At 45.0% G+C, this 22,816-nt stretch overlaps 1 long non-coding RNA gene across 1 annotated transcript in view; it reads left to right on the top strand.

The window, feature by feature from the left end:
- The window catches only part of LOC142771343 (uncharacterized), a 203,540-nt gene extending 182,537 nt beyond the window's left edge, over positions 1–21,003 (top strand). Inside the window, exon 4 of the long non-coding RNA XR_012885872.1 lies at positions 20,892–21,003. This is a non-coding gene — a long non-coding RNA (uncharacterized LOC142771343). The remainder of the gene's footprint in view (positions 1–20,891) is intronic.
- Positions 21,004–22,816: the final 1,813 nt, after the last annotated feature.

Below are 22,816 nucleotides of genomic sequence, written 5' to 3'. Positions count from 1 at the left end.
CACATTAGCGGCAAAATGATATCAATTCACTTTTCTCGTTATAACATCAACGCTTTGCTGTCTAAAGGTATGAAGACATTTATTTATGCAACGACTATGGAATGATCCGGATTATCACCACGAGCGCATTTATAGGCTTGACTCTTGTCGTGCTTTACACCTTCCGTTCCGACTGAGGAGAGACTAGGAAATGCTACTACATGGACTGCGGCTGCGTGTTGCATACACGCGACTATACTTATGCAAGACTGGACAAGAGCAAAATCCAAACCGCAACTTGTGTAACACGCCATAGACATTTAATCACATCCTGTGTTTGTGCCCTCTATACGCAGTTGAAAGACAATCTCATAAGAGCTTCACAAATGACCTAGATTGCCGACCCTTTTCAGAATAGAAACTTTTGGGTGCTTGGGAACGTGTGGACCACGCCCAACGCCACTTAAAAGGCCTGCTCGCATTTCTAAGCAAGACAGGCTTCGATTGCTGTCTTTAAATCATCGGCTAATGTAGAGACTTAAGTGCGTGTCCTACACCAACCGAGACATTGTGTGCAGTGACTCATTGTGCTACACCGCAATCACCCCTCATCATACCCTCCTCTTTCTTTCCCGTTTCCCCTTACCCCCATGAGGAGTAGCATGCTAGAAATCCGCTTTCCAGGCAGACCTCTCCTCCTTCTTTTCAACAAACACCTTCTTCTTCTTCTTCTTCTTCTTCTTCTTCTTCTTCTTCTTCTTCTTCTTCTTCTTCTTCTTCTTCTTCTTCTTCTTCTTCTTCTTCTTCTTCTTCTTCTTCTTCTTCTTCTTCTTCTTCTTCTTCTTCTTCTTCTTCTTCTTCTCCTCCTCCTCCTCCTCCTCCTCCTCCTCCTCCTCCTCTTGACACGTAATACTTTGGCCTAACACCCTTGTGTTTAGAGAAATTTATTCTGTGTTTAGAAAAATTTGTTAACGAATTAGAGTACTTGTACTCTACTAAGTAAGAGCAAAAAGCCGTCCCGTTCTGTGTGTTTAGAAAATGTAGTTAACGATTTAGAGCGTTAGGTGCTCTACTATGGGAGAGCTGTGTGCCATCTTCGCCTCTACGCCCGGCCGGTTTGTTTAGAAAAAGTGGTTAACGATTTAAAGTACAAGGTACTCTACCATGGGAGAACATGAAGCCGTGATGTAGTAGCCTGCACGCGCCCAAAACAGTATGTTTAGAAAAAGTGGTTACCGATTTGGAGTACTCAGTACTCTACTATTTAAGAGCTGAACGCTGTCGAAGCATCAAATGATAATACAGAACCGAATATGCAGTGCCGAGTGTAAAATAGTAATCCCAACACAACCACATTACGCTACCAGGCTTTCGTCCAACTTCACCTCCTTATTTTGCCTCATTTCGATGACCAGTTATAACAGTTCTAATAGCAACTGACATGCTATTTTCGCAAACGTTTAAAACATTAATTAGTACAGTATAAGTGTAATAATTTAATTGGCAAGCTAATTACCATCACCACTCACGCTGCTAGCTTGACGGATTTGCAGAACACGGCCAGAAACGTTTCAGACGCTGAGCTCCTCCACGATTATTCTAGGAAATGAAGCGAAGATCACGAAAGAAAAGTGCGTGGATGGAAGTGCAGATCAGTCTACTGCCAAAATTATGTCCGGATTTTAGGGGCAAAGCTCCTGAAGCCGTAGGTCGCGCGTCCCTAATGTAGTAGTAGTAGTAGTAGTAGTAGTAGTAGTAGTAGTAGTAGTAGTAGTAGTAGTAGTAGTAGTAGTAGCACTAGATGGACGAACGCACAGACGCACGGATGGATGGACGCATGGAGGTGCAGACAGATAAGTACACGGTCGGAAGGAGAGACAGACAGACACACGGACAGACGAATGAAGGTACAAACAGACGCGCGGACAGACGAATGGATGGACGCTTGCACGGATGAACGGGCGCATGGATATCCGCAAAGAAGCACGAACGTGTGCATGAACGGACGGAAGCAAGACCTAAAAGACAGACGGAAGAACGGACGGACTGACAGGCGCTTTGCCCCACTCATCATCCTTCACTCTGTCAATATGATGTCATTCTTTTTTCGGTGAGAATAAAGAGCAAGGCCTGTTTATTTTAAACGCGAAGCATTTTTTAGCGAAATTTGGTGACTGAGAGTATCTATCTATCTATCTATCTATCTATCTATCTATCTATCTATCTATCTATCTATCTATCTATCTATCTATCTATCTATCTATCTATCTATCTATCTATCTAGCGTTTGGGAGCTCTCGTGGTCACCCTCTTAACTTGGCGTGAACTAAAATTAGCATGGGAAGGTAAGATCGTTTGACGAATATGACGCGCTGGTCAAGATATGAATAATGTTACAATCCCGTCACGTACGTCGTCAAACTCTTCCTTCCAGACAGTGGCACATACCCACGGGCGGGTATGTGCCGCTGGTATGCGGGTATGTGCCACAGGTGATATACATTAATTATCTACCCAGGAACGTGAACACAGAAGGACGAATTGAACCCACGAGCGTTAAGTAATACCTGACGTCGGTAGCGTCGACCCGACGAATCTAAAAAATAAATGTCAAGGTTCCAGCCGGAATCGAACCCAAGTGTCCTGTGTGGCAACAAGGAGAAGTTTATCCTTGGTTGGAAGTCAATAAAGTACATGACAAAAACATTGAGCTTCACGACTACGTGCATGTACAATCAGGAAAGCACCACTACCGAGGTACAATGTATGTGGGGGAACGTACCCCTCTATTTACTGTACAGCGCGTGGTGCTCCAGCAGGCTTAATCATGCACGGTGGTAGGTCTTCTCAACACGCTGTTGGAAGAAGTAGCGACTTAGCGCTGTACAACTCTAAGTATTTTGTCTTTTTTGTCGCCTGAAACAATGCTGCTGTCGTACACGGTAAGTGCATGCCCGGAAGTATAAAAGAAGCATTGAGGCTGGGGGGGGCAGGGGGGGTGTACAAGGGAGTGGGGGGGGGGGGCAATGAAGCATTTTATTACAGAGCTACGCCAGGTCTTGGAACTAGTTTTCAAATAGAAGGTGGTCTTCGCGAAACGTCCATAGTGGTTGCAGTGCTGCCTACCCAATTTTATAAACATTTCATTTGTACTCTTTTGATACAGCCGTGACGTCGGGTTAACAAAAATTTTTGTTAGGTGTCATGCGCTGAAGTTTATTTCTGTAGCAGTGCCCAAGGCCAGCATCTTCGCGAGCATCAGTGTTTCATATCAGCTTCTGGTGTTGCTAATACGCATGTTCCAGTTGGCATCGTCGCGCAACTGCAAACAACTGGTTATATGAACATCTGCAACTCTTCAGGATATGTCTGTGCGTGCAACATTAGTACATATATTTAGCGTCATTTCATGACGTCTCGCTCAATAACTAAATTGCAACAGCGTCACGTTCTTTCCGCATCCTTCGCATTACGTCGATTCCCAAGTACGCGGGATCTGCATCACTTGCTCGCAGGCATCACGCGCGTCCAAGACGCATGAGTGACCATCCTCTTTCTGTCTCTAAAACATCTCCGTGTTACTCTCTCCACTTCTCTCCTACCAAAACATCCCTCCGAGCTTATGTGATTTGTGCATGAGCTCTTGAAGAAATGTATATACTGCATCAATATGTAAATATCTGTATATAGTACATTGATATCTATATAATAAACATTGTGTTTGTAACGTGTGTATACAATCACACCGCCAGAGTTCTCGTATGACGTCTTTTTGAGAGAAAGCTCTTCTAGGCATACGACGTGGCAGGACATTTGTGAGATATTAATATTCATTTACTTTATGCATTTTCATTTTGCGTGTTAGCACAAGAGAAAAAGTGGCACGTGTTGCGAATGCCACGGACGCTAAATGGCGTCCGCCTCTTCCAGTGAACGTTCGTATCACTTAGGCGCTTACGTCTGCTGGGTTGAGAAACCTGCAACGAACGTTCCACACTATTGGCTATCCAAGTACACAAAACAAATTGTATGCAGCACTATGCCGCACAGCCATTATTTACCAGTTATATCAGGCGCCCGCCAAGCCGGACTACTCGACCTACGAGCACATTTCTCATTTCATTTTTCATTTTCTTAGAGACATTTCCAGGGAGTGCTACGTAAGTGTTGAATACAGAAAAGCTGTACAAATGATCAGCACGTATGTTAATATTGAGATAGGTTATCTGTTACACTTTGGAGAAGTGAAGTCGGGCAAGTAATGGCCGCAGTGCTGTCGGAAAATTCGTTCCATTCAGATGTTGCATCTGAAATAAATCAGGCAGGAAAGTTTTGATGAGGGTGCGTGGACGGGTGGTTTGTAAGATATATGGTTGGGAGTGGTGAACATGTAAGAATAATTGCAGATGCACTACAACCGTAGGTTTCCCTTCGTTGCCAAGTACATATGTCCGTGAATACATCAAGGAGTGCTACAGTAAAAAATAACGTCTTTTCTTCGCCCCCACCTCGTCTGATGTTCAGTCGCCTTTAAGAAATGCAATAGGAGACTTGTATTCCTGCCCGTGCGAGACCACGAAATCACCAGTCCCAGAGGGCGGGGAGGGGGATGGGGGGGCTGGGAGGTATAAAATGAGACGGGGAGAGGGTAAAGCATGGCACAGCCTTGTGCCCCATGAAAATCTGGACTTAAGCCTAGTTCACACTGAAACATCCGCTTTCTACAGCGACCGAAATTCTCCTGCCGCCGAAACGCAGCGTTGTTCGCACTGGACGCGGCCCGAGCCGCCGAATATGCCATCTACCACCGGGCAAACGCGGGATGGATGCGCTGTCACCCGGTTGATGTCACGGCTCGCAAACGTCCCTACGATATCCGGTGGTGTATACTTCGATGATTCTCGTACGCAGGAAGCAAGAAAAGACAGTACTGCTTACTTTGCTGGCAAGTGGCTGTCTTGTAATGCACGAAGAGCAGAAAAAAACCACCGACGCCAGCGGCGTTGGCGGGTTCTTTTCGCTCTGCAACCCCGCAACAAGCTCGGTCACGCCAACAGCAAGCTCGGTCACCTCTTCCACGAAATACGGACGCGAAGTAGGCACAGAGTAGGTTAAACTACCGTTGGTTTCAACATTTAGTTACGTGCGCTGCGGCATAACAAGTGAGTATCTTGGCCGCCATTTTTCAAAATTCCTTGACTAGCGCTCCTATTGGTCCGCGGTGACCAATTCGGTGGCAGACGCCGCAAAGATCGGTCCGAGAGCGATCGGCGCGGCGAGGGCCCTTTCGGCGAATCTCGCCGCCGCCGAACCGGATTCGGAGCACTTTTGGCGGCCGGAATGCTCAGTGTGAACGCGGCCTTACTGCGCAAGCAGAAAAGAGAAAAATAGTGCGGTCTACCTTGCCTCTCGTCTTCATTTTTTTTCTCCGTCTACGGCTAGTCTAGATTTTTGTAGGAAACGGCGAGTCTTCATGTGAAGGAAAAAAAAAGCGCAATATTGAGACAGCGTGTTTGATATTGCGTGTAACCATTTTTCTCATTGTGAACTGACCTGGTGTGTGCAACTTGTGTATGCGTGGACCTATTAGCCGTACCTGAACTGTCATGTGCTTTTCGGCTATAGTGTACGTTCATCTCGTATCCTCTGTCTTGCATTTTGTGCCCGTATTGCTTTTCTTACGACATATTTTGTCTGCCAAGTGAGGAGTAGCTGGTGCCATCGTAACGACACCAATCTCTCATTTTTCATCAGTTCAATAAAAAAAAACGGTCTTTTTGTCTATACAGTATAGTTTAGCTAGGGTATGTTAAGGATGGGAGGGGGGTGAGAACTGATGTTCGGATGAAGAGGAGAGAAATGAGGGGGCGATAGGGTAAACCATATCTAAAACATGTACAGTATCGCATAGCGACGCGTAGGAAAGATAAGTGAGGCGTAAGATGATATACGTGAGTTTTAAGAGGAATGAGAAGGAGAAATATAGCAAAATAGAAAAAAATATATGAAGTAAGATCAAAGAAAGAATAATTGTAGAAGAAGGTGAAGACAGGAAGTAAGTTTAAACTGAGATGCAGAAGTAAGTAGAAAGATGAACGGAGTAAAAGATGATAGAAGTAAATTTGCGTTTCCAGGTGGTGACGCTTGCTTATCAGCTAAGATGTTTACTCAATAAATCGATCGAACTTGTGTTTTCTCCATAAACAATAAAGTTTGTTACAGCGAGACAAGTAGGAAGCCAAAAAGAAAGGGCTGCTTTCGTGCAGCTGGGCTAAACTCTCGTTCCTCTTTGAGCCGCAGTGACAGTTATTTTTTGTGTACATGGTTCATAATTCTGAAGTTTATATATTTTACCCAGTGCACATGCATACAATACATAATACCATAATACCCAATCATAAGAATTTCTTCGCGAAAACAATTTAGTTATACGTTTAAACACGTATCAGTGTTTCCATGACAATTACACAAACGGATCAAGTAAGTTTTTGTTCAGTCATGGTGAGGACCTCACATTTTTTTTTCTTTTAAGCACCTCGCCGTTGCAAGGATAGGACACCATAGACTCGTGTGCACATGGAAGACTATCACGAGGTTCTTAGGATATAATGGCGCATTACGTTTAATGATTTCCATTGATTTTTTTTAAGTCGTGACGGAATGTCTCGGAATCCCAACACCAAACTACCGGGGGTGCTATACAGTAGAATACGACTTGAGAAAACCGTTGCAGCTGCCCCGATCGCCACTACGACTAATACAAGCGTCCCGCTCACGAACTCCGCAATATGGCTGCCGACCGGCTCAGCGCGTTAGCCTGGTGTGCGCACCCATTGGTGTAGCCTTGTTTGGATCCGCCTTTCGGGAGGAAATTCCCTGTACTTCAGAAGTCGTATCCTACTACAGAAGCACACTTCTTGACCGACGCTCTGCGTCTCTTTGTCGGGTGGGACCCGACGCGATTACTCTACGCCTTCTCCTCCGCCGAGCGGCAAACCTTACTGCGGGTTTCTATAGATTCGTCTTTCTGCTCGCCGTGGTGGCTTAGCTACTTACGATGTGGCACCACTGAATATTTCATACCACGGTGGTTGAGATACATTTCGACAGAGACAAAATAAAAAAAAACAGAGAACTTAAAGTAGCTTCGTTCTAGTGGTATCAAGACAGAAGGCAGTGCTTCTCTTTGTTTTTCTCCTATTGTTCGCCCTCTTGCTTTTATCGACACGAAAAGAGGGAGACGCAGTGTTGTCTGGGTAACGAATGGGCGCGAAATGAGGCATGTCGCATTTCGCGCCGGTTGCCGTCGGGTTGCGCCGACGGACGCTGGTCGCGCCTGACGTCAGACTGTATATAGTGCTCGCGTTTTGCTAACGTAGCGTCGCTGTGCCCAGCGTGCGCGCGCGTCAATGCTACATTGGAGTATATTGGGCCCTTTGTAGTACGCTTGCGGCCGTGTTCCTAGCTCCACTTATACCAAGTTTGGTGTTACGTGACGTCAATGGATGACGAAATATATGACTGGTGCAAACATGCTAATCCTGACACGCGTGTCATGTAAGAACATGACAACATACCACGCTCACAGCGTGCTCGCGGCCGTTTCACTATAACTCCACATATACTAAGTTAGGTATCACGTGACGTAAATAGATGACGGAGGTAAACGACATATCCAAACATTATAATCATGACACGGAAGTCATGTACGGCATCATTTGCCTCCACCTCGTAACGTTGAGCTGATTTTAAAGTGACATATCAACATTTTTCATTTGTGCTTCGCATATCATCGATTCTCTGCCAATTTTTTTCCGACTCGTGTGCTAAAATTGGCCACTTGCGCTTTTTGAAAAAAAAAGCGCAAGTGGCGATTGAGTCGGTATTTGATATTAAGCCAAAGGTGTCACTCAAATCTGTTCAAACAGCTGCAAAAAACTTGTGCAACAGCCTTCTATTGCATGATTTGGCTAAACAGATCACGAAAACAGATAAACTGGGCTTAGACATGTTTTTTTAGTTGCAAGACGCACAAAGATGGAATGCCGTTCCGGGTAATTATTTCGGAACAAGGTTGAGGGCAAAAAGATGTGGCGTTTTTTCTACAGGACAAGCTAAATCTCCTTCAAAAAATGACCCATTTCACACCAAGAATTCTGAACAGATTGTGAATTTTTTGGTATCGAATGCCAAAATTCTCGTTAAGGCATTTTCCATAGATGTGAAAGATTTGTACTATTCTTTACCTCATGAAATGCTTCTAGAGTTTGTCGAGCAGTGTATACTTGAGCAGGGTGCAGTGACCTTTCAGAACACTTGTGGTATGTCAGTGAGAGGTTTTCTGGTTTACTGGCTTTGTACTTAACGTCCACATTCGTTAATTGGAATGGGAACACCTATATCCAAAAACAGGGTATTTGTATTGGTTAGGCCATTGGACCCGCCCTTAGTGATATTTTTATGGCCCACTTAGATCGAATAATTGATGAGAGGTTGTCGGCAACTAAGGTTTTAAAGATTTTCAGGTTTGTGGATGATTATTTGGTTTTTTTAAGTGTGGTGCCAAAGAGTTTCAAAGTGTTGCTGTTTTGACACTTGGAGTAATTGAGACAGTTCAGCCTCTGAAACTAGCACATTAAGTGCCCTATGGTGATACGCTCAGATTCCTAGATCTTTCGTTGCAATTTCAAGATGACCACGTTTGTTGGCTTCATGAGTCCAAGAGCAAAAAGCCATTGTTGCATTTCTCTTCTGCCTATACCAAAGTAGTGAAGAGGTCTGTTGCACGATTGTGCCTTTTTAATTCGTTGAAGAAATCCTGTTTTCACCTCATGAAGAAGAGCTTTGAGCAACAGGTTTTGCGACTGAAGGCAGCAGGCTACCCGCAACGAATGGTTATAAGCGTCGCTGAATCGCTACATAGGGACCTAAACAAACAAAATAGGCTGCGTATTAACACTTCCCTGCAGCAGCGTAAAACAGCTGTTGTCCCTCATATCCATAGTGTGGCACACAATCTTAAAAAGATTGGTAATAAGGTGGGCGTCCGAGTGGTCATGTCTGCTCCTGAAAAACTGTCTAGAATATGTCACGAAACTTGTCCTGTTTCAAATTAAAAGAAAGGTTGCCAAATTAAGCATCGCAATAAATATGTTGAGTGTGCACAGTCGGTTGTTTACAGAGTGCCCTTGTCATGTAGTCTTGTTTATGTGGGAACCACTGAAAGATGCATTAATGAAAGGCTAAAAGAGCACCACAATAAAGTGCAGAAGGGAACCAATGGTCCCTTGGCGATCCACTGTAAGGAGTGCGGTTGTGTGCCTTATTTCGATAACACGTGCGGTGCTGTATCGGGACAGAGATTTGTTAACCCGTTTGATAGTAGAAGCGGCTGAAATGACACGCGATAATTTTGATTGTGTTAGTGCACCCTCTATCTCGCTCAGGCGGAAAGAACTATGTTTTTTGGATGGGGTGATAGACAACGGATAGTAATGTACGGTACTGACACGTGTGTTTTTGTTGTCTTCCATTTTTTTATTCTTTTTCTCTTTTCACCCCCTTTATAAACTCTGACGTTTGCAATAAAAGTTTAGTTGACGTTAAGCGCTTCTGTTGCGTGTTCTTTGTAATAGTGGCTGCGATTCCTAGCAAGATGGATCCTTACCAACTGGCCCGATACAATTGTTTATTGAGTAAATTACAGCCAGTACTCTTAAAGCGCCCTGCACGCGTTACAATCATCAAGGTGCTCGAAGAACAAGACGAAGAATACTTCTCCTTAGTGCGTGCGCGCACTCACTATGCTACAAATGGCTATGCAATTCGTGGCTTTGCCCGATGTTACGCCAAGTTATGACCGCATATGACACCAAACTATATTCCGAGCCCCTTAAGCTATCCACACTTGAAAAAACAAAAACAAAATATCCATCGATTTCGGTTAAAGAAACGCTAAGCCCCGATGGGAAAAACATTTTGATTGGTCCACATACGGAAGATATCTGTTTTGATTTATCCTACGATGCTTTCCTATGCCGTCGCGCGCCCATTTTGCCTTGTCGCAGCCATCATGGCTGCACATGACAAGTATAACGCGTTATTCACTTATATCAATTTGTTTTGTAAAATTTTGACGGCGCATGATGAGATAACAATGCGCAACCGAACAGTATGAACTTCTGATTGGCTCCATGCTCATTGCTGACATTGTCCGTATGTTTTATAAAGAAATAAGTGCATAGAAAAAGATGGCACCGATAGGAAGGGTAGTGAAGACGAGAAAAAAACTATGTAGTTTTTGAACTCGGAGTGCTTTAAGGGTCCTTTAAAACCTACTGAACTGCCAATATTTTGCTGTATGGCACGTACATAATTAAACTGTCGAAAAGAAGGCGCAATAAAAGTTTCGTAAAATTCACTGACGAGTTGAGAAGATCGTCCGAGTCACCTTTCTCAAATCTCTTTCTAAATAGTGGTATCAGACAGCCTGCGCGTATCTCTGTCAGGCTTTTTCTATGTCACGCACGTTTTGCTCGGGCCTATGTCCCATGGCGTCGGCGGCGTCAGCACTCACAGTACGCATGCGCAACTGTCCTCTTTTCCTCTCTCCAACATCACGCATTGCTCTATCCACTTCTCTCTTACCACCTGCTCGCACTTGCTTCCAACTCTCCTCTATGCATCCCTCTCAGTGGCGTCGACACCCCCAATGCGCATGCGCGTCCCTTCCTTCTCTCTCTCTCTCTCCTATAAACGCCGAGGCAGGCAGCGTCTGATAGCCAGTTTTCTGATTTAAAAAATTCGCAGATCTTATGTACATTGTGATTCGATGATATGCGAAGCATGAGTGAGGAAGGTTGAAAGTTCACTTTAATATCAGCACAACGTTACCAGTCAGACGTAAATGGTCCGTAGATGATTTCCATGTCATGACAATCATGTTTGGACTTATCATTTACCTTTGTCTTCCATTCACGTCACGTTATACCAAATTTCGTATATGTGGAGCTAGCGAAACGGCCGCTAGTGCGCTATGAGCGTGGCATACCATCATGACTTGCATGACACGCCTATGATTATTATCAAGTTTGGACATGTCATTTACCTTCGTCGTCTGTTCACGTCACGTAATACCGAATATGGTTTATGTGGACCTTGCGAAACGGCCATGAGTGGACAATGAGCGTAGCATATAGTCATGTCTTACATGGCTCGCATATCATTATTATCATGTTTGCATGCGTCTTTTACCTTCATCGTCCGTTCGCATCACGTGACACCCAATTTGGTATATACAGAGCTAGCGAAACGGCCGCGAGTGTGCTATGAGCATAGCATGTACTCATATTTTACATGGCACAAGTGTTATGATCAGCACGTTTGGACGTGTCATTTACCTTCGTCGTTCATTAACGCCACGTAATAATACCAAATTTGGCATAGCTGAGGTTAGGGAAACGACCGTTAGCGCATCGTGAGCGTATGGCGTGTAATCATGAATTGCATGACACGCATACCATGATTTTCACGATGCGGCCTGTCAGTTATGTTCCCCATACCGTCATATCATACCATAACAGTTTTGCAATATGTCATGTCAATGAAACCCCCGCAATAGCAGCAAGACTATGAAATGTACTTGGTATTAATATCATGATTTTCATATATATGACTAGTCATTTATGCTCGTCATACAGTCATGTTACGCCACACCAATTTCGGTATCGATACCATTATCGAAACGGCCAGGACAGCTAAATGCCGTAAATGGCTCGATAGATAGATAGATAGATAGATAGATAGATAGATAGATAGATAGATAGATAGATAGATAGATAGATAGATAGATAGATAGATAGATAGATAGATAGATAGATAGATAGATAGATAGATAGATAGATAGATAGATAGATAGATAGATACGAATTAGAGTACTAGGTACTCTACTATCGAAGAGCATTAAGCCGTCCCGTGGTGAGTGTGTATAAATGCTTCGCATTCAAGATCTACTGTTCGCACTGTACAGCCGTACACTGGCCACCCCATGTATAGGCGCTGGATCTTGACCTCCAAGGTAGTGCCAGTGGGAGATTTCTCCTGTACGTTGTAGAACAATAAAAATTCGCATCGTGTTTGTTAACTAAAAGCGATCTGCGGGTCTCTCCGTCCGATTGGAGTCTTCTGTCTCTCACTGCCTATTAGAAGCGATTGGCATGTTCCAGTAGAAAACACTGGTCCATCACTGCGTGCTTTGTGCCTTCCCGTGTTTCCCTCAAGCATGCGTGTGGAACGCCGCGATAGTGTAAGCGATAGCACCCGCTGCTTCGCATCTACACATGCTTCCTTTTATCGGGAGATGGCGTAATTTTTTTTAAATGCGCATGCATTTCTTAGTCAGGCTATGTCAGGCATCCGGTGGCGGCGTCCGCGCGCCGGCAGGTGTTATCTCTCCGCTCTCACTCTCTCTCCCATTGCAACAGCTGCGGGCGCGCGCGCTTATCCTCGCGCCTAGCAACCGGAGCATGTGGGGTGCAAGAGAGTAGAAGAGGGTAGGTGCAGGGCCTCGCCACTCCTTCTCTCGCCATTCGCTCTCTCTTCTCCCTGCCCTTCACGCTTCCGTCCACTCGCGCCTCACTCTTGACCGTTCGCTGGCTGGGCGCCTCTCAAGAACATCCCGGAATGTATGCTTGAGACGCCGCTGCGAAACGCCTACGCAGAGCCGAGAGCGCTGGCGCCACACCCTCCCGTCCGCTCGCTGCTCACTGCCGACCGTTCACTGGCTGAGCCCCTCTCAAGGCGATGGCAGAAGTCGGTGAAGGCGAATGTCTGTGTGTAGGAGGCCTTCATGACTATGACCGGCAACGGTGCCGTCTCTCGGCGCAAGAAATGCATTGGCATTTCCTCACGATTCCATTCGGGGAGGTGCGTGCATTATTTTAACAAATGCGAAGCATTTTTTAGTGAACTTCGGCGACATTGAGCGTATCTATCTATCTAGCCGCCTAGGACATTTAGCCCCTGCCCGTTTCGATAATGGTATCGATGCGAAACTTGGTATGGCATAACATGACTGTATCAAGAACCTATTTGACTAGTCATGACATTAAAATCGTGAAATGTATGTCATGAATGTAAAAATTTACATTTCATGGTCCTGCAGCTCTTGCGGTGGTTTCATTCACATGACTTGTTGCAAAACTGGTATAACATGACACGATTGCATGACGAACACAAGCGACAGACCCCAACATGAAAATCATCACATGCGTGTCTTGTAACAACATCACTACATGCCACGCTCATGATGCACTCGTGGTCGTTTCAATAGCGTCACATATACCAAATTTGGTATTACGGTACGTGAATGGTTGACGAAGGTATGGGACTGGTGCGAACATGATAATCATTAGATGTGTGGCATGTAACAACATGACTACATGCTACACTCATGATGTGCTGGCGGCCGTTTCGCTAGCTTCACATGTACCAAACTCGATATTACGCGACGCGAACGGACGACATAAGTAAATGACACATCCAAACATGATCATCACAACAGCATGTCGTATAACAACATGACTACATGCGACACTCATGATGCATTCACGGCCATTTCGCTAGGTTCACATATGCCAAATTTGGTATTACGTCGTGTCAATGGATGACGAAAGTGTGTGACTGGTGCAAACATGATGAGATGCCTGTCATATGAGAAGATGACCACATGCCACAGTCAAGGCGCCAATACATTCTGACGTGACGCGGTGCGCGTTTTCGCCGGCGTTCATTTTGTCACGTCATGCGGCGTTGCCATGCCAGGTGCCAGTCCGGCCATATACTCGCAGACACGTGCCGCGCTGCGTTGCTTTGACGCATGTGCGTTTCAGGGCATCCGGCGTCCCTCCGTCACGAAAAGAGGGAGACGCAGTGTTATCTGTGTAACGCATCGGCGCGGATTTCGCGCCGGTTGCCGTCGGGTCGTGCCGACAGATGCTGGTCGCGTCGGTCGCGACTGGCGTCAGACTATAGAGTGCTCGCGTTTTGCTAACGTAGCGTCGCTGTGCCCAGTGCGCGCGTGCGTCAACGCTATATAATTGGGCCCTTCATGATACGCCCGCGGCCGTTTCGCAAGCTCCACATATACTATATTTGTTATCACGTGTAGTGAATAGATGAAGAAAGTAAATGACACATCCAAACATGTTAATCATGACACGGAATTCATGTAGGGCATCATACACCTCCACCTCGTAACGGTGTGCTGATTTTAAAGTGACATATCAACCTTTCTTATTCGTGTTTCGCATATCATCGATTTCCAGTGTACGTCATCATCATCATCATCATCATCATCAGCCTCACTACGTCTACTGCAGGACAAAGGCCTCTCCCATGTTCCGCCAGTTAGCTCGCTCGGTCCTGTGCTTGCTGCTGCCAATTTATACCCGTAAACTTCTTAATCTCATCTGCCCACCTAACCTTCTGTCTCCCCCTAACCCACTTGCCTTCACTGGGAATCCAGTTAGTTACCCTTAACGACCAGCGGTTATCCTGTCTATGCACTACATGCCCGGCTCATGTCCATTTCTTCTTCTTGATTTCAGCTATGATATCCTATCCCCCGTTTGTTCCTTAATCCACTCTGCTCTCTTCTTGTATCTTAAGGTTACACCTACCATTTTTCTTTCCATTGCTCGCTGCGTCGTACTCAATTTAAGCTGAACCCTCTTTTTAAGTCTCCAGGTTTCTGCTCCGTAGCTAAGTACCGGCAAGATACAGCTGTTATATACCTTTCTCTTGAAGGATAGTGGCAATCTACCTGTCATAATTTGAGAGTGCTTGCCAAATGTGTTCCACCCCATTCTCATTCTTCTAGTTACTTCAATCTCGTGGTTCCGCTCCGCGGTTATTACCTGCCCTAAGTAGACATAGCCTTTTACAAATTGAAGTGCACTATTACCTATCTCGAAGCGCTGCTCTTTTCCGAGGCTGTTGTACATTACTTTCGTTTTCTGCAGATTCATTTGAAGACCCACCTTTCTGCTCTCCTTGTCTAACTCCACGATCATGAGTTGCAATTCGTCCGCTGAGTTACTCAGCAATGCAATGTCATCAGCGAAGCGCCGATTACGAAGGTACTCTCCATTAACTCTTATCCCTAACTGTTCCCATCCTAGGCTTCTGAAAACCTTCTGTAAGCACGTGGTAAATAGCATTGAGGAGATTGTGTCCCCCTGCCTTACACCCTTCTTCATTGGTATTCTGTCGCTTTCTTTATGAAGCACTATGGTAGCAGATGATCCCCTGTAGATTTCTTCCAGGATGTTTATATATACTTCATCGACGCCCTGATTCCGCAGTGTCTGCATGACGACTGATCTTTCTACTGAATCAAACGCCTTCTCGTAATCTATGAAGGCTATGTATAGTGGTTGGTTATATTCTGAGCATTTCTCTATAACCTGATTGATAGTATGAATGTGGTCGATTGTTGAGTAGCCTGTTCGAAATCCTGCTTGTTCCTTTGGTTGATTAAATTCTAATATTTTCTTTACTCTGTAAGCAATTACCTTTGTAAATAGCTTGTATACTACAGAGAGCAAGCTGATCGGCCTGTAATTCTTCAAGTCCTTGTCATCTCCTTTCTTATGTATTAAGATGATGTTAGCGTTCTTCCAAGACTCTGGTACTCTTCCCGTCAAGAGACACCTCGTAAAAAGGGTGGCTAGTTTTTCTAACACAATCTGTCCTCTATCTTTCAGCAGATCTGATGTTACCTGATCCTCACCAGCAGCTTTGCCTCTTTGCATGCTCTCCAAAGCTTTTCTGACTTCTTCTATCATTACTGGTGGGGTGTCATCTGGGTTACTGCTAGTTCTTATAGTATTAAAGTCGTGGTTGTCCCGGCTACTGTAGAGATCTCTGTAAAACTCCTCCGCTATTTTAACTATCCTATCCATATTGGTAGTTATATTGCCTTCTTTGTTCCCTAGTGCATACATTCGATTTTTGCCTATCCCAAGTTTCCTCTTCACTGCTTTGACGCTTCCTCCGTTTTTCAGAGCGTGTTCAATTCTCTCCATATTATACCTTCTTACATCGGATACCTTACGCCTATTAATCAACTTCGAAAGCTCTGCCAGTTCTATTTTGTCTGTTGTACTTGAGACTTTCATGATTTGACGCTTCTTAATGAGATTCTTCGTTTCCTGGGAAAGCTTGCCAGTGTCCTTTCTAACTACCCTGCCTCCAACTTCAACTGCACACTCCATAATGATACTCGTCAGATTATCATTCATTGTATCTTTGCTAAGGTTGGTTTCCTCACTAAGAGCCGAGTACCTGTTCTGAAGCGAGACTCTGAATTCCTGTACTTTCCCTCTCAGTGCTAGCTCATTGATTGGCTTCTTGCGTATCAGTTTCTGTCGTTCCTTTCTCAAGTCTAGGTGAATTCGAGACCATACCATTCTATGGTCACTGCATCGCACCTTGCCAACCACTTCCACATCTTGCACGATGCCTGGGTGTGCACTCAATATAAAGTCTATTTCATTCTTATTTTCGCCATTAGGGCTCCTCTACGTCCACTTGCGGTTTCCTCGTTTTCGGTAGAAGGTATTCAAAATCCGTAAATTATTTTGTTCTGCGAATTCTACTAGTATCTCTCCTCTGGCGTTTCTAGTACCGACGCCATAATCTCCTACTGCCTGGTCTCCAGCCTGCTTCTTCCCTACCTTTGCACTAAAGTCTGCCATCAGTATTGTATACTGTGTTTTTACCTTACTCATTGCCGATTGCACGTCTTCATAGAAGCTTTCAAGTGAAGCGTCATCATGGCTGGATGTAGGCGCGTAAGCCTGTACCACTTTCATCTTGTATCTCTTATTCAGTTTAATTACGATACCTACCACCCTTTAATTAATGCTATAGTATTCCTCTATGTTGCCAGCTATGTTTCTGTGAATTAGGAACCCCACTCTCAGCTTACTTCTGTCAGCCAAGCCCCGATAGCAAAGGAAGTGCCCATTCTGTAGCACCGTATAGGCCTCATCTGTCCTCCTAACCTCATTAAGCCCTATTATATCCCATTTAACACCCTCTAGCTCCTCGAACAGTACAGCTAGACTTCGCTCACTAGATAAGGTTCTAGCGTTAAACGTTGCCAAGTTCAGGTTCAAAAGGCGGCCTGTCCGGATCCAGATATTCTTAGCCCATTCGCTGCGTTGCAGATCTGACCGCCGCCGTGGTCAGTTGCTTCACAGCTGCTGGGGACTGAGGGCCATCCCAGTGTACGTGGGATCTGCCAATTCTTTTTTAAATGCGAAGCATTTCTTAGTGAACTTCGGCGACATTGAGCGTATCTATCCATCTATCTACCCGACTACGAAATGGTATAAATACCAAATTTGGTATGATATAACATGACTCTATGAAGAACATATTTGACTAGTCACAACGTGAAAATCATGACATGTATGTCATAAATGTCAACATTTACTTGTCATGATCTTGCTGCTCTTGCGGTCGTTTCGTTCACATCATTAGTTGCAAAACTGATAAGGTATGACGTGATTGCATGGCGAACACAAGCGACAGACCTTATCATGAAAATCTTGACATGCATGCCATGTAACAACATGACTACATGCCACGCTCATGATGCACTCACGGCCGTTTAGCTAGCGTCACATATACCAAATTTGGTATTATGTGACGACAATGGAAGACGAAGGTATGTGACTGGTGCGAACATGATGATCATGAGATGCGTCTCATGTAACAGCATGACTGCATGCCACACTCATGATGCGCTGGCAGCCGTTTCGCTAGCTTCTCTTATAACAAATTCGGTATTACGGGACATGAATGGATGACGAAGGTATGATACTGGTGCAAACATGAAAAACATGAGATGCGTGTTATGTAACAGCATGACTACATGCTACGCTCATAATGCGCTCGCGGCCGTTTCGCGAGCTTTGCATGTACCAAACTCGGTGCTACGCGAGGCGAATGCACGACACAGGTAAATGACACATCCAAACATGATAATCATGGCATGCGTGTCATGTAACAACATCGCTGCATGCCACACTGATGATGCGCTCACGGCCGTTCCGCTAGCTTCACATATGAAAAATTTTGTATTATGTGACGACAATGGAAGACGAAGGTATGTGACTGGTGCGAACATGATGATCATGAGATGCGTGTCATGTAAGAACATGACTACATGCCACAGTTAAGGCGCCAATACATTTCGTCGCGTCACGCCGGCGTTGCGACGCCAGGCGCCGGTCCTGCCATATACTCGCAGGTGCGCGCAGCGCTGCGTTGCTTTGACGCAGGCGCGTTTCAGCGCGTCCTGCGTCCCTTCATCACGAAAAAAGGAAGACGCAGTGTTTTCTGGATAACGCATCGGCGCGAAATGCAGCATGACGCATTTCGTGCTGGTTGCCGCCGGGCCGCGCCGACGGACGCTGGTCCTGCCTGGCGTCAGATTATAGAGTGCTCGCGTTTTGCTAACGTAGCGTCTCTGTGCCCAGCGTGCGCGCGCGTCAACGCTACATTGGAGTATAATGGGTCATTCATGATGCGCTCGCGGCCGTTTTGCTAGCTCCACGTGTACCAAATTCGGTGTTACGTGACTTCAATGGATGACGAAATATATGACTGGTGCAAATATGATAATCCTGCCACGCGTCTCATGTAAGAAGAAGACACATATATACCACGCTCATAGCGTGCTCGCAGCCGTTTCGCTAGCTCCACATACATTAAATGTGTTATCGCGTGACCTGAGTAGATGACGAAAGTAAAGGACACATCCAAACATGATAATCATGACACGGAAGTCATGGCATCATTTGCCTCCACCTTCTAACGCTGTGCTGATTTTAAAGTGACATATGAATACTTCTCATTCGTGCTTCGCATATCATCAATTCCCACTGTACGTGGGACCTGCCATTTTTTTTATTTTCCCGTTTGGACCATAAATAAGTTACGTTATAAGGTTGATGGTTCCTGACACATACATTGTTGATTCCTAAAGTGTAGACAGAACAAAAGTGTTCTGTTGAAATATACAGACAAAAGTGGAAGTGGCTGCCATTGTAACATTTAAGGTTGCAGTACATTATCTCTAGTTTCGGCAGTCGCCGATGTTGTGAGAGAGAAACATTTGGTTTCACTACTTGAATATCCAGGACTTTGCGGTGTGCACTGCCTGAAATATTGAAGGCACCTCGACTGGTTTTCCACGATGTCTCCAATAGGCTACCTTTGATGATACTGTCATGGTGGGACGCTACGGCTCGTTACGTCACTATGACATGAAAAATTTATATGTACTGTGATGTCATCGTAGTGTCATATTGTGGCGCCATTATGTAATGATCGTTTTTCGCGTCGCTTGTCTCCGATGCCGCCTATGCTGGACAACAACGGTGAAACCTCGCGTTTGGTGGCACGTTTAAGGTTTTAGCTTTCAAAATGCAGCACTTGTTGACCAGCGGGTTGGCTTAGGACTCTCACGCAGTGGAACACACAGTACTTGCCAAAAGAACGGGCGTCCTAGCATAGACACACACTCAAAAAAAAGTGTGACTCCTGCTGAGTTCTGACTTGCAACGCATACGACCTCTCTCAGTGAGGCACGTTAACTCTCTTAAAGACTCTCATAGGAAGTATGTTGACGCAAAAAAAAAAACTGACGGTTCTCTTTGAAGGGAGGCATACGTGGCAAGCCTGAACTCCCAAAAAAGCTAAAGGACTTTTTCTAGGGGTGAAGCTCCCCAATGTTGACGCTTCCCTGTTGGCGGCGTTAGCATGTACCCTGCCCCTGATGACAATGACGCTGATGACGCTGGTCAAAGACTGGCTTGGGCAGTATATGACGTCCTGATATGCTCTACGATGCATTTCGCATGACTGGACTGAACAACCACCAGGGCGACGTGCCCAGAACACTTTTTTGCCAAGTTCAGGGTAGATCCTATACCACAGAGCAGTAATAATGAAGTGAAAACGAAATCCACAACTCAACTTAACATAGCAATTATGACCAATAAATATTTGTATATATCTGCACGTCGCTTTGCCACTCACCTAAATACGTGAGTGGTCAATGTCAACGGGTGGTTTGCGGTGACACCAAACGGTCGCACTGCTTTGCCCACTTATCATTATTCCTTTCATCTTTAAGGCGTGTTTTTTTGTATGTGTGTGGAACAAGAGAGGAGTAAAACAGCACGAATGCCGACTGACGACGGAAAAGGCGCACAACGAGTGAAAACAGCGCATGCGCGGGACCTTATCTGTCCAGGCAAGTACTTACCTATCGGGCACGTGTGGGGGTCCACATGATAAACCAATTGATTACAACTCCCAAAATGGCCGATGTGGTAAAGCACTTTATGCAGGGATGGTAGCATCGTGGAGGTAGCCGTGTTCTGCCGAGGAAAGTCGCAGTCTTTCAAGGCAGGTGTCGCACCGTTATAATACCTTTCTCGGGTGGCTAGTCATTCAAGTAGCGATTCTTCGGTTGAGGCCAAACCGACGTTGTCTAAATGACGGCCTATTTCAAAGGCTTCTGTTGTTGAAGTATAGTTAACACAACAAGCAATTTACGATTTTTCTTGATTCACCTATTTTCGCTGGTCATTTGAGCGATATGCTTGTCTTGCATGCTTAGGTATGGCGAAACAATAATCGCCCGATTATCGGGAGCTTATTGATTGTCTTTGCGGCGCATCAGTTTTCCCGAAAGAAAACACGTATTCTATTTGCATTCTTGCATCTGTATTCCGGAATTTTTTTTCATTAATATCCCGTTATTCAGGATCAAATGTATCTCAGTATATTTATTTAAGGCTTCCAACTCATGTATTTTGATATTTGTGTTTCAGAATACTTTTCCGAGTGTCTCTGCCCAGCACTGGTGCAAGTGTACCTCAAGCTTCATCTGCTCGGCTTTCTCGTAAACTGCTTCCATTTTTGAAAATCCTTGATACTGTAAATATATTTAATTAGAACTAATCAGCCAATCAAACCTCCCACTCATCTAACCTAATTTATTATTTATTCATTTATATTGTGGCATCATTTCGTTGAAGTAGCGTTGTATTCTCATTTAATGCAGGTATTAACAAATCCGTAATATTGACTGTCTCGACAAGAAAAAGCAGGATTTCCAGAACAAGACTTCTCCGTACAACAAGTTTTAAGCTGGAGAAGATGGCTTTCAGTGAACCTTTATGTTTCTTTCTTCTTATTTTTTTATAATTTTCGAGAAGCTACATACACTTATAGACAAGTATGCTTGTATGTACCCTCAATGCAGCGTGCAACGCATAGGTGCGTGTTGTTGGTGCTGTAACATTCTATTTGCCAGTTGCCTTTTGTTCGTGGTAATGTACAATTCAATACGTTGTCATCGGTTAAGACACATTTACATTTGGACGAAAGGTACTTCGACTGCATACATGTTTACACCGATGGCTCCACTAATTCCAACAGCTCCACAGGAGCAGTGGTTGTTCTATCTGAAAATTTGTTGCTTCAGTACAAGTTTTCTCACACCACGACGTCGACAGCAGCAGAGCTCGCAGCACTTCAAGGTGCAGTCAAGTACATTCTTCGCCAGCAACCTAACCAATGGGCCATCTTTTGCGACTCCAGGTCAGCCTTACAGTCGCTACGGTTTGTTATGCAGCACGGGTTACGTGAACAATCAGTATATCAGATAAGGCACGACTACCACGAAGCGCTCGCGGAAGGTCACGATATTGTATTTCAGTGGTTGCCGAGTCATTGCGGAATCGTCGGCAATGTCCGCGCGGATGAAGCTGCTCGATCGGCTCATGACCAAGACCAGCGCACGCCCATACCACTCTTGAGAACGGACGCTGCAAGGCTACTACAATCACTTACTCGCCGTATATCTCTCCTACAATAGAATACGCAGGGTTTCTCCAACACGCACCTGTATTCGATCGACCCAAACTTGCAACTTCGTTTGCCATCCGGGTTCCCACGATGCGCTGAAACTCTACTGTGTCGCATGAGGTTGGGCGTGACATTCACGAATTCGTACTCTCGTCTCCTTGGAATGGCGAGCACTTCGGCATGCAACATCTGCGCCTGCGAGGAAACGCTTGAGCGCATTCTATGTCATTGCCCAGCATACCAGACCGAACGACGTATTATGGAAGCCAAACTCTGTCAGCTGGATTCACGGCCGCTTACAAAAGAGAAGATCCTGGGACCTGGGCCGACGGCTTCCCATACGCGCAAAGCCACGAAAGCCCTCTTGTACTTTTTAAGGACCACCAAACTTCACGATTGCTTGTGAAAGAACTGTGCGAGGCCGTGCTGTGTAGTCTCGAGCTGACTATTCATGCTTATCTTTCCTACTCCTCTTCTTTTCTGTCTCTTTCCGTTCTATTATTCTCCTTTTCCCCCACCCCAAGTGTAGGGTAGCCAACCGAGCCAAGCTTGGTTAACCTCCCTGCCTTTCCTCTCTATTTATCTCTCTCTCTTCTTGAGCAGCTTTTTTTATTATTATTGGCTTAACCGCAACACATCGTGACATTGGCAGAAGCCAGCTTTCCGGGAGAACGTTGGAAGTGTGCGAGGAAACGTTATTGGGATCCTGAATATAAATGGTGAATCGTTTTAGATTAATAAATTGCACTCTTGCGACTCTAACGTTGTTATTTATATCATCATATGTTTATTATTACAGGATAAAATCAAGGTCAAAGCTCCATTTTGAAATTTGGCACCGATATCTCCCCGCGTGATGTCATGGCTTTTTAAAGTGCATTTTTCG

This window comes from Rhipicephalus microplus, chromosome 9 (genome assembly GCF_043290135.1).
Source record: "Rhipicephalus microplus isolate Deutch F79 chromosome 9, USDA_Rmic, whole genome shotgun sequence".
In the NCBI taxonomy this organism is placed as follows: domain Eukaryota; kingdom Metazoa; phylum Arthropoda; class Arachnida; order Ixodida; family Ixodidae; genus Rhipicephalus; species Rhipicephalus microplus.
The sequence above is the reverse complement of the archived record's forward strand: the minus strand, read 5'-3'. Positions and strand labels throughout refer to the sequence as shown.